This window comes from Mytilus californianus, unplaced genomic scaffold (assembly GCF_021869535.1).
Source record: "Mytilus californianus isolate M0D057914Y unplaced genomic scaffold, xbMytCali1.0.p SCAF_1, whole genome shotgun sequence".
Classification (NCBI taxonomy): Eukaryota; Metazoa; Mollusca; class Bivalvia; order Mytilida; family Mytilidae; genus Mytilus; species Mytilus californianus.
Window position 1 is genome coordinate 72000371 of NW_026262581.1, and position 11537 is coordinate 72011907.

Consider the following 11537-nt stretch of genomic DNA (forward strand, 5'->3'; position numbering starts at 1 on the left):
CTGCAGACAGGCCTATAGAAAATTTGAATTCCGTTGAACATTTAAATTCGTGGTTCTCCTTTACCAACGAAATCAACAAAAATTGGTATCCCACGAATATTGATGAATCCAAAGTTTGATGATTTACTATGTACATTGAATGTGAATATTCTCATAACTTTTATGAATAGTATGACAAATCTATCCGTCACATGTATATATTTGTTAATGATATTGAACTAGCTATCATAATCAATGTCTTTGTTATCTTCTATAAGCAACTATTCGTTCTGAATGACTGTAGACATTATTCGTTAAATTGCAAGGATCGCCAGTGTTTCATGATACGCTTTGTAATGCTATAATATATTTCGAAGTAATCATATCCCCTGATCTAAAACAGTCGAGAAACTGTTTTACCTCAATTCGTCCGTTTATTTGTCCGTCCTTTCATCCCTTGAATTTTTCGTAGTTTTTCAAAACAGGACATCCAAATGATTGATTGTTGGTCGCTAAACATCCAGTGGCAAATATTCATGCATGTTCAGGATGAGAACAAAGAATAATAATTACGGTATGTAGGTCCTATAATAGAACCCATCCGGGATGACGGTAGGGACAATTAGACTGCCACTGGGAAATGAGGGTATGGATATTCGATAGGGATAGACATTTTACCTTTAAAAATGTCACCTACTTACCAATCAAAGTGCTGTTGCAAGAGTTCTTAACGTGCAGACAGCTTGGCATTCTTTTTACACACGGCATCGGACTTAACGTCACATTCTGATTGGACGTGTCTTTGTACTTTTACATTCCTAACAGACAAACGGACGCCCCACTTCGTCAAGAGTTTAACTGCCGGTCGGAAGAAGATCAAATGACCATATTTCTATTCCCGAGTCACCCTTGGAGGTAAGGACTTCCGAAGTTAATAAACAAGCTGCATGAAAGCATGTTTAACAATGTAATGTTTTTTTTCAAATTCATCGTTCATCAATCTCCCGTTCTCTGAATCATTATATATTCGTAAAACATGTTCATTAATTATTGTCTCAACACTCACTACGAATCAGATCATCCTGGAATTGTGTACAATGTCTCCTGTGAGAATTTCGACCATTTGCTGCACGTCCATTGCTTATCAACTCAACATCCTGCTAACCGAATATGTAAAGCCGAATATCATTAGTGTAGAATATTTCTAAGAACATGTTTTTGGTTTAACGTACATGTGGATAATGTTTAGAAATCAGAATGTTTAGGAATGTTTACTTTTCCCTTCAACTTTTTGTGCAGTAATAATTCAATAGGTTCAAATGATAAGACATCTGTAAAGCTTAAATATATTTTGATGTTATCATATCACCTATTTAATAATTTCAATTTCAATTATCAGTTGTTGCTTGTATTTTGTCATGGTAACTTGTATTCCTTTTCTCCCGTCACTTGTGAACGAAGTTTAGTCATAAACGGTCAGTTTTATCTTATTATTATTTGAAAATTTTACGGACGCCATCACGAATTGGTTGACAACTGCGTAATATCTGTATCACAGATGACTTCCGTTGTAGCCACAATACCTTTTTCCTCTATTATAACATCACCGATTGCGATTTATAAACGAATTGTACTGATTACGAGCAGCATGACAGGTACCAACAGTGGATTTGTGTTGTATTCTGGGAAGCGAACAGGCTATTTACAATACTTTTCAGACTGGTTTGGATTTTGGGTATTAGAGTATAACTTCAAAACGGCAGACACGTTTCGTTATGGAACCAAACTGTGACTTAATTGAACTGCCTTGTAAAATTATTTTCAATTACTAAAACCCAGCATGCTCTGTGTGTTTGAAAGTCTCCGTTTCAAGGCGGTAAACCACATTGTTATGTAAAATTATACGTCGAAATAATGAGAAAGTTACATGATGGAAGATTAAAAAATATTACTCGTGTTTTTAGAAGTTCACTTTTTTCCATTAAAATTTTCGACAATTAACAGTTAATTCATAACAAAAAAAAAAAACAGCTATATTTAATCAAACATTTTTTAAAATGTTTTGTCTGAAACTATCAGTCTTAATTTTTTCTGACGGTCAACAAGACATATCGGTAAGTAAAAGTGCTGAACAATTTTTACGTTTTTCGTTCAGATTTGGTAGTTATATTTTCCACGCTTTCCAAAATATTTCTATGCTTTTTACAACAGAATGTATGATACTTTAAGTTTGATAATCGTTTGTTGGTCATTTGAAAATATGAAATATGGCCAATATTTTCTTCGATTTCAGAGACTTTCTGCCATGAAAAATTGTTGGTATAGAATTGAACAATTCTTTCTTGTTTTAAAACTGGTTAATTGGAATACCGATGGTAAAAGCGATGAAGAATTTTCCCATTAGAATTGGTAACAGACTTTTGTTTTATTACTTTATCAACATTCAAATAAAAACGGGGTTAAAATTTAACCTTGATTTTTGTTCAAATTGAAAATACGGTGTAAAGTCTAAGATATATTTTTTACGTTTATTTCTATTTGTTATCTTTAAATAACATAACCAATAAAAAGACTAGTTGTATATATATATCATTGACGGGTTTTCTAAACCGTGACAAAGACCAATGAATAAAATTGATAAAACAATATACCTTATCTGAAACAAATTTTTGAATTGCAAGACAATGTTTCTCTTGTTTTCATTACGCGTTTTAAACATTTAAATCAACGACGCATAAAGTAGTTATATTTGCGCAAATATGTTTACAATTTAGTTTTATCTGCAACTTCATGATCACCTATTTATAATGTTAATTGGAAAATAACTGATGGTTAAAGCGCTGAACCATTTTGGTTCAGATTTGGCCAATCATTTTGACGATTTCCGAGAATTTCTCCGAACTTTAGATAAAACAAACTGGTAAAAAATGCATTATTGCTTTTGTGATTACTTTGTTTTATCCACAAAATACTAAAAAGAAAAACCTTTACTTGTCGTTTTAATTGAAAATACAATGTTATATAAATGCAGGCTAGTATATTTGGTTGTACTCAACATTTTATGATTTTCATTTAGCTTTTCAGCAAAATTAAATGATAACTAAAACGTCAACGTATCCCTAAAACATATTGTTCGATTTAATATATTATTATACAATCAAAACTACAGTATTTTCTAATTGCAGGTTAGTATATACAGACTCTACCCAATATTTCATTTGAATTTGTTATTTTTAGATTGATTAAATTATTGTATGTGGTGATTAAAGCCACCTTCATCTTCAAATAACATATCCATTACCTTAAGAAAAATTCATCATAACTCTCATTAATGGATTTTTTTACCCCTTTCATTGAAAATGAATAAAATTGATCAAACAAAATACCATATCGAACAGAAAGTTTTGATGCTTTTAATAAACAACTCATAATGCAGTTATATTTGCTCAAATGTGTTTACAAAAAGGTACAATATCAAAAATACCGGACTCCAATGAAATTTCAAAACGGAAAGTCCCTTATCAAATGGCAAAATCAAAAGCTCAAACACATCAAAACGAATGGAAAACAACTGTCATATTTCTGACTTGGTACAGGCATTTTTCTTAGAAAATGGTGGATTAAACCTGGTTTTATAGCTAGCTAAACCTCTCACTTGTATGACTGTCATATAGCATTCCATTATATTGACAACAATGTGTGAGCAAAACAAACAGTCATAGTAGGTTAAAATGTCAAAAAATGAGGTACAGCATAAAATCGAAAATGGAAATGTAGAATATGTCAAAGAGACAACAACCGAAGGCCACCAATGGGTCTTCAACGCAGCGAGACATGCCCGCACCCGGAGGTGGTCCTCAGTCGGCCCCTTAATATAATTGTGTACTAGTTCAGTGAAAATGGACGTCACACTAAACTCCAAAACATATAAATGAACTAAAATTAAAAAAACATACAAGACTAACAAAGGCCAGAGGCTCCTGACTTGGGACAGGCGCAAAAAAGTGGCAGGGTTAAACATGTTTTGTGAGATCTCAATCCTCCCCCTATACCTCTAGCCAATGTAGAATAAAGAAACACATAGCAATACGCACAGTAAAACTCAGTTTAAGAGAAGTCCCCGATGTCAGAATAGGTTACAAAAGAAACTAAGCAAAACGACAATGATACATAAATAAACAAAGGACTACTAGCAGTTACTGACATGCCAGCTCCAGACCTCAATTAAAGAGATTGAAAGATTATGTCTTCATCATTTGAAAATCAAGTACAATCCCTCCCGTTAGGGGTTTAGTATCATATCATCATAAAATAAATGAGAAAAACATAACCCGTATCATGCAAACAACTGGTTTTAGAATAAATGTGTTTATTTCCGATGCAAAGACCCTATCAGTGAATCAATATTAATACCAAAATATGCAATCCTTAATGACCTGACAACAGTATCGTAGCTATATCCCTTCCGAATAAGTCTGTTTAAAGGTTTGGTTAGCTTTTGAGGTGAATGCCGACATTTTTGTGCTTTGTAAAGAATATTGCCATAATATATTGGATGTGAAATACCTGAACGTATACGATGTCAGCATGTTGAATTATATTTACGAATGATGTCCTTGTACCGATAATAAAATATAGTAAATGTTTTGACTAGTTTGTGATGTCGGAAACCCTGGTGTGATAATTTTTCAGTAATACAGAGATTTCTTTCGTTAAAATCAAATATGTTGTTACATAAACGAGCGAATCGAACAAGTTGAGATATATAAACACCATAAAATGGTGACAAGGGAACGTCACCATCTAAAAATGGATTATTAACAATAGGAAATGAAAAATCATCCTTTATCATAAATTTTGGTATTAAGCTTCACGTTAAAGATATAAATATCAAGATCCAGGAAAGGGCAGTGTTCATTGTTGGTATAAGCTTTATTTAGAGTCAGTTCGGCAGGATAAATCTCTTTAGTGTACATACTGAAGTCGTCATTATTGAGTGCCAATATATCATCTAAATATCTAAAAGTGTTATTAGATTTTTGAATCAGATGTTGTTTCGTTGGATCTTTGCTGATTTTAGTCATAAATTGTAACTCATAACAATACAGAAACAGGTCCGCAATAATTGGTGCACAGTTAGTCCCCATGGAAATTCCGATAACCTGACGATATACGGAATCTCCATAGCGAACAAAAATGTTATCTAGTAAATATTCAGGGGCAGTTATAGTGTCAAAGCAGGTCCAATTGACATAGTTCTTTTGTTTGTTATTACTAAAAAATGACCTAAAAGAGTTTAAACATATATATTGGCACTCCGACTTTTTAAATGCCCATTTAATCAGGTGTGTGATTTTTTTCTTAATAAGATTATGAGGCAAAGTGGTATATCGGGTAGAAAAATCAAAACTTTGAACAGATTCGAAATCACCAATACAAGCATGCAATTTATCAAGTACTTCCAACAAATTTTTGACACTCCAAAAGTAATTAATTCCACTGTTTTCAAAGGCCTTTTTTGAAAAATTTATTACCAGGTTTTTGATTGTACCAAGTGTACTAGTTAGTAGAATAGATTTAGTTTAGTAGTAGAACAATGGCTTGATGACGAAATAAATCTATATTTGTAAGGAGTTTTGTGCAGCTTCGGAAGCCAGTACATAGTTGGAACTTTCATTGTATTTGATTCTGCTTGTAAAGAGGTAGCTAAAAGTTTAAGTTTGTTACAGATGTCAATTTTCGAAAATGGAGTCAGTTGGAATGTTGGTGAATTCGTGATTTCCTTTTTTAGAACCTCAATGTAAAATTTACGTCAAACAATAATGATATTGTTAGCAGCCTTATCAGCCGCGACAAAAACATATTCCTTGGCGAGTTCTTTTAGCTTATGTTTGATACGGAAAATGGGGCTATTATGGTTGTTGTTAGGAGTAAAATGATCTTTAAAATGTTGAATACGTATATCAATTTACTATGGCGTTCATTATCACTGAACTAGTATATATATTTGTTTAGGGGCCAGCTGAAGGACGCCTCCGGGTGCGGGAATTTCTCGCTGCATTGAAGACCTGTTGGTGACCTTCTGCTGTTGTCTGTTCTATGGTCGGGTTGTTGTCTCTTTGACACATTCCCCATTTCCATTCTCAATTTTATTATTATTATCATTACCGAATTAAAAAAGAATCTAATGATTTCTTGTCAGCTTTTTCTCGTTTTATCCATTTAGAGCAGTAGGTACGGAGTGAGTCGTGGATGATGTTACGACACTCATTCCAATCAATAGTTGACGGGGGCGATATTTAGTTCCTTTACTGAGAAATGATTTTAACTCTCGGTCACGAACGATGTTAAGGTCTCCTGTTATAACATGGGAATTGGGACCATAAATGTATTCGGAATTACTGCAATTTCATGAGGTAGGTGTATCTTTACACACTTCGCTGTAATTAAACACATATTTCTGGGTAGATTTTTTGTAAACATAACAAATAAGAGGGAGTTCAGTATTATCAAAATAGCCAGGAATTTGTTCTTTAACAGAATGATCATTAAAAATACCGGCAATATTTACAAAATCAAAACCTTTATTGACATATTTAATTTTAATAAAATGTTTTTTGTGATCTTCAGGGCGATCAATTTTGGGAAACAATTTAGAATAATAATATGCAATTATAATTTGGACGATTTCATACTTAGGACTGCAATATGGAATTGTGTTGCATTCCTCCAAAATTTGATGTAATTTGTTAACAGGCAGCTTAGTTAATAGATAATGTCTACCGTTGTTTTTTTAAATTAGGTCCGAAATATTTGTATTGTTATTACGAAATTTTCTATAATTGCGATTTATTCTACGCCTATGAGAACGGTTTTTACGAACTGTTTTATAAACTATATCCAAAATGTTAACAGAATCTGTTCTTGATACATTACCAATTCTAATGATATTGTCATTAAGACCGAGAGGATAGACTGTCTGTAATTTTTTAATCCAATTTAATTCCAATTATTTTTCGTGATCGTACAAATTTTGAATGAGATTCCCCAGGTTGCTTATTAAGTACTTCTAAAGGTTGAACTGATTGTGCTTTTTAAAGTGTTGATAAATGATACTTTTGAATTTATGGGGTCTTTTAAAACGATAAAGGTGTTCTTACGTGCGTTTAGACAAATATCGTCCAGTTTCACCTACGTACTGAATACCGCATCCCGGTTTGTTTCATGTGAGTAAATATATAATACTGTTACTTTTTCAAGTGATAGCAGTTTCAAAATTTAGGGAAAAAGTGCGACCATTAAACGTGGACCTTACCGTATTGTTGGTGGTAAGACGGGGACATGTAAGTCATTTTTGGCATGACACTTATAGATAGAAGGGTAACTACGATTTGTGTTATTAAAAATGTTAACGATTGTAGTATTTTCAGATAATCGATTTTGAAGATTGAGACGTGTAGATACCCTTTGAACGAGTTTAGTATTAGGTATTTTTCCATTTCGAAGTTTCATTATTTGTTTTTTGTTATCAGTCAACATTGTGTTATAAGCTTAATTACTATAAAACAAATAACTATTTAAACAAAGAAAAACAAAATGGCATATAGACACTATATAGACAAAGTACATAAGCAAAAATGAAAGACAAGAATATAAAAATGACCATAGCACAATAACACAATGGCGGGATGTATAAATACCTAGCCACACCAAAAGTATATACCAAACATGGACTAAATAGTAAAGGTTAAAATATACAAAGACAAAAGAAAAGAACACTATAACACGTGATTGAGATAATAAACAACATCAGTACCTAGAATCTATCCTTCAAGACCATCATGTTTTATTTGTGAAGTTTATACGGAATATTTGTCAACAAGTTCTTGGTATCTTCCGATGAACTTTTTTAGAAAAAGGACGAGACGTTCTTTGACATAACCCTGGTTCATCAACTTTGTGCTCAGACACTGATGACGTTTTATAAAGTCTGAGTAGCAGCTGCAAGCTCTTGACTATCGAATGAGTTGGGAAATGTATATCCCATATGCAGGGGAAGTTGGTATATTGCTGCTAAGGTGGGGGAAATTTATAATTTCAAAATTAAAATCGTCTCGTTTGTCATAGATTCTGGTACTGAGACAATTGATTGTCTAAAGACTTCATGTTCACATCTTCCTAACGATAAATAGAAAATACCTGATGATAAAAGAGCTTTTGAAGCACTTTGATCAACAACACATTAGGAAGTTATTTTTGCTCAAATGATTTTACAATTTATTGTTTGAAACTGTTCATGTGGTATAAGTACTCAGCCAAGTTCCGTTCAGATTTGGTCAAAGTTTTCAATGATTTCCAAAACTTATCTCGTAATCCTAATAAAAAACGGGTACACAACATTGATTTAGCATGTTGATAGTTATTTGGGTATTTAACTAATTTTTATTATTGTTCATATAACAAATAATCAACAAATGTTATCCATAGCCTACAATCCATATATAATTGCTCAAACATTATTACAATAAATTGCTGGAAATCTCAAGTTTGAATTTTTTTGGGGGTTCAATTGAAAATACATTAACTGTTAAGGTGCTGAACAAATTTCGATTCTTTCATTACAGTTCAATCTTTAAAAAAAATAACATTGATATAGCTCTTTTTTTTGACGTAGCAAACTGGTTTTATTAAGCTTTTCAACAAATGTGAAGCATGACATAAAACGAAGCTGTATTTTCGCAAACAATTGTTTACGATTTAATGTCCAATGTCCGAAACTTCATATTTGAATATTTTTGACGATCAATTTGGAATACCAGCTGATTAAAGCACTGAATCATTTTTTGTTCATATTAGGTCAATGATTTCGACAATTTCTCCTCGAACTTCAATTTAAAATTTTCAAACAATGCTTTTGCGGTTGTGACCTGGTCAATTGAAAATACCCGTTGATAAAAGCGCAGATATGGATTTCAGTCAATGCAACCTTTACAGTTACTAATGTATAACATAAATTACAACAAAAAAAAAAAACATAAGAAAATAGACACAAAATAAATCACAATTGTATCAGTTTACATTCCTAAAATGAACTGGCGATGTTTCATATTGAATAAGCTGATACTATAGAAGTTAATAATAGTGTTCCACAGAATAAACTAAAGGTTGTTGCTATCATTTAATTTTCCTAGTCAATTTTTACAATCAATACATTCCATGTTTTCCTCACAACAGAGTGTAAAAGAACACGATAAACAAAAGTTTGATCAGAGCTTGTTTTTGTCAATAGATATTTTTGGTAAATAAGTTTCCTATGAATATAATAAAAATGTGAAAAAATGCCCTTCGAAAACATTTAAATTTACTGCAATGATATTTATATATGCTATACAGAAAATGATATTTGATTTCTTGTGGAAGTTTGTCTTTTTAGATGTCCTCCTACTATCTTCCACTCTTTTTTTATTGTTCATTATGTCTTTTTAATATTTGAGTAATATCTCATAGCTAAATTTTAGAGATAAAAAAAATGTTTGTTTGTCATACATTACAACATCATCATGATTTCATTGATATTGTTAAATGATATTTTGCCAATATTCCACAGAAATATTTTCGTAATGTTTTTTCAAAATATTTTCCGCCGTTAACATTGAAATCTGAAATGGCAGTATTTTCATGACATTTTACATATCCTTCATATAACATTTTAAAGATATTTATATAAAATTAATGAGATGTGGTATGATTGCAAGGGAGACAACTATCCACCAGAGATCAAATGAAGAGGGTATAAGTAATTATAGGTCACCGTACGGCCTTCAAAAATAAGACAAACCCATACCGTTTAGCCGATTATAAAAGGCCCCGACACGAAAAACAAGTGAAATAATTCATACGAGAAAAATAACGTTCTTATTTATAATAAAACAATTTATGAAAAAAACCAAATGACAAACATGAACCAACGACAACCACTGAGCTTAAGGCTCCTGACTTTGGACATGCACGTAAATAATGTGGCGGGCTTAAACAAGTTGTTGGGCGCTAGTGTTGTAACAGCACAACATAAGAACAAACTGTAAATATCGGTTGCAACTGGATTAACTCAAAAGATAGGCACGAAGCACAAAAACAATTAACATAAAAAAACAATAGAAACAAAGCGCCGATATAAGAGTACCCAAAGTTACTAAAAAATTTAAAACACGGTAGCACCAATAAAAAATATGCTTCAATGAAACAGACAAGGATATAGAAAAAAGCTGATAGTCAAACTTAATCAAGAATTCTTCTGATTGCAAAATGGTTAATAAATGATTATCACAATATATATAATAATATAAAAAAACATTTAACTTACAGCAAACGTTCATATCCATGATGAGCATAGAGACGTTATTTGATAATCTAGTATTAACTTTTGTAAAGACCAGTTTTACCTGTATTACAGAAGTCACATATTTCGCACAGTGTATCATTTATCACTGACTGTATCGCGTGTTGTGGGGAAATATATTTGTTAGAGGAAGTTTTTGTTTCTCGTTCAATAACACTGTCGTTAATCTGTAATCAGAAATTCGTGCATGAATCAAAGGGTGTTCAGCCTCAATATCAATCTATTTAATTCGATAGCGATGAAAGATCGGTTTTCAATCAATTTATCCCCATTTTTGTACCGACAAACACATTTCGTCTGTCTTTGGGTTTTACTGATTATACATAATACGGTTTGCGTCTTTCGAAAGTTCTTTTGGAAATTTTACTGACGGATAAGTATTTGTTAATTAATAAAATTCATCAGTGTGACTATATCTTTTCATTTTACGATTTACAGTCGATCTCTCACAACATATGCTTTAAAATCTATCATAAAAAAAAAGATGTGTTATTTTATTTCAATACAAATAAATCTTACTTTCTAATGTTGGGGTTGAATAGAGTGCAAAACAATTCTAAATATCAATAATCATTGTTTGATTATATGTCTTATAGGTCCTTTTACCGTATTATTTCAAAATGTCACAAACACTGCGCGCAAGAAAGAGAAAGTGTCCTTCTGTTGGTAACTGATGGCATAGACTTTGCAAAGCAGTATCATTTGATTGAAGGACTATCAATTTGCACTTATAAGCATTCTTAGTTATTCGCACTTAATAAATTGCTTCGTAACAAATTTATCCAAGTGTATTCTAGTAATCAAGATTTTTTTTCAAGTTTTCACTTAATGATGACCTCAAATACAATTTATAATCTATCTAGTTTCTAACAGAATTATTCATACATGGTTTGTCGCGTGATCGTTCTTTTATAGTTTGAGTTGGTTTACAGCTATTTACAGTATTTTCAAATGTTTTGACAGAGTTCATACTAGTATATACATCATAATACCGATAATACGACATAACAGTAGTCAATCATAAAATCACTCGATTGTAATTACCCTTAAAAGATGTTATAACCCGACATGAATTATATGTTATATACATATTCCAGTTCGTCATTAAGGAGAAAAACGCTTTATATTTAAAAAAAAAAAAAAAACAAACAAAAACAAA

The 11537-nt window shown here is 31.8% G+C and overlaps 1 protein-coding gene across 2 annotated transcripts in view; it reads right to left on the reverse strand.

The window, feature by feature from the left end:
- Positions 1–10465, reverse strand: part of LOC127723589 (uncharacterized) — a 48560-nt gene extending 38095 nt beyond the window's left edge. For both annotated transcript variants that reach the window (XR_007992139.1, XM_052230299.1), the window contains exon 1: positions 10343–10465. The gene's annotated coding sequence lies outside the window, so the exon portion shown is untranslated. The remainder of the gene's footprint in view (positions 1–10342) is intronic.
- Between the last annotated feature and the right edge of the window lie 1072 nt (positions 10466–11537).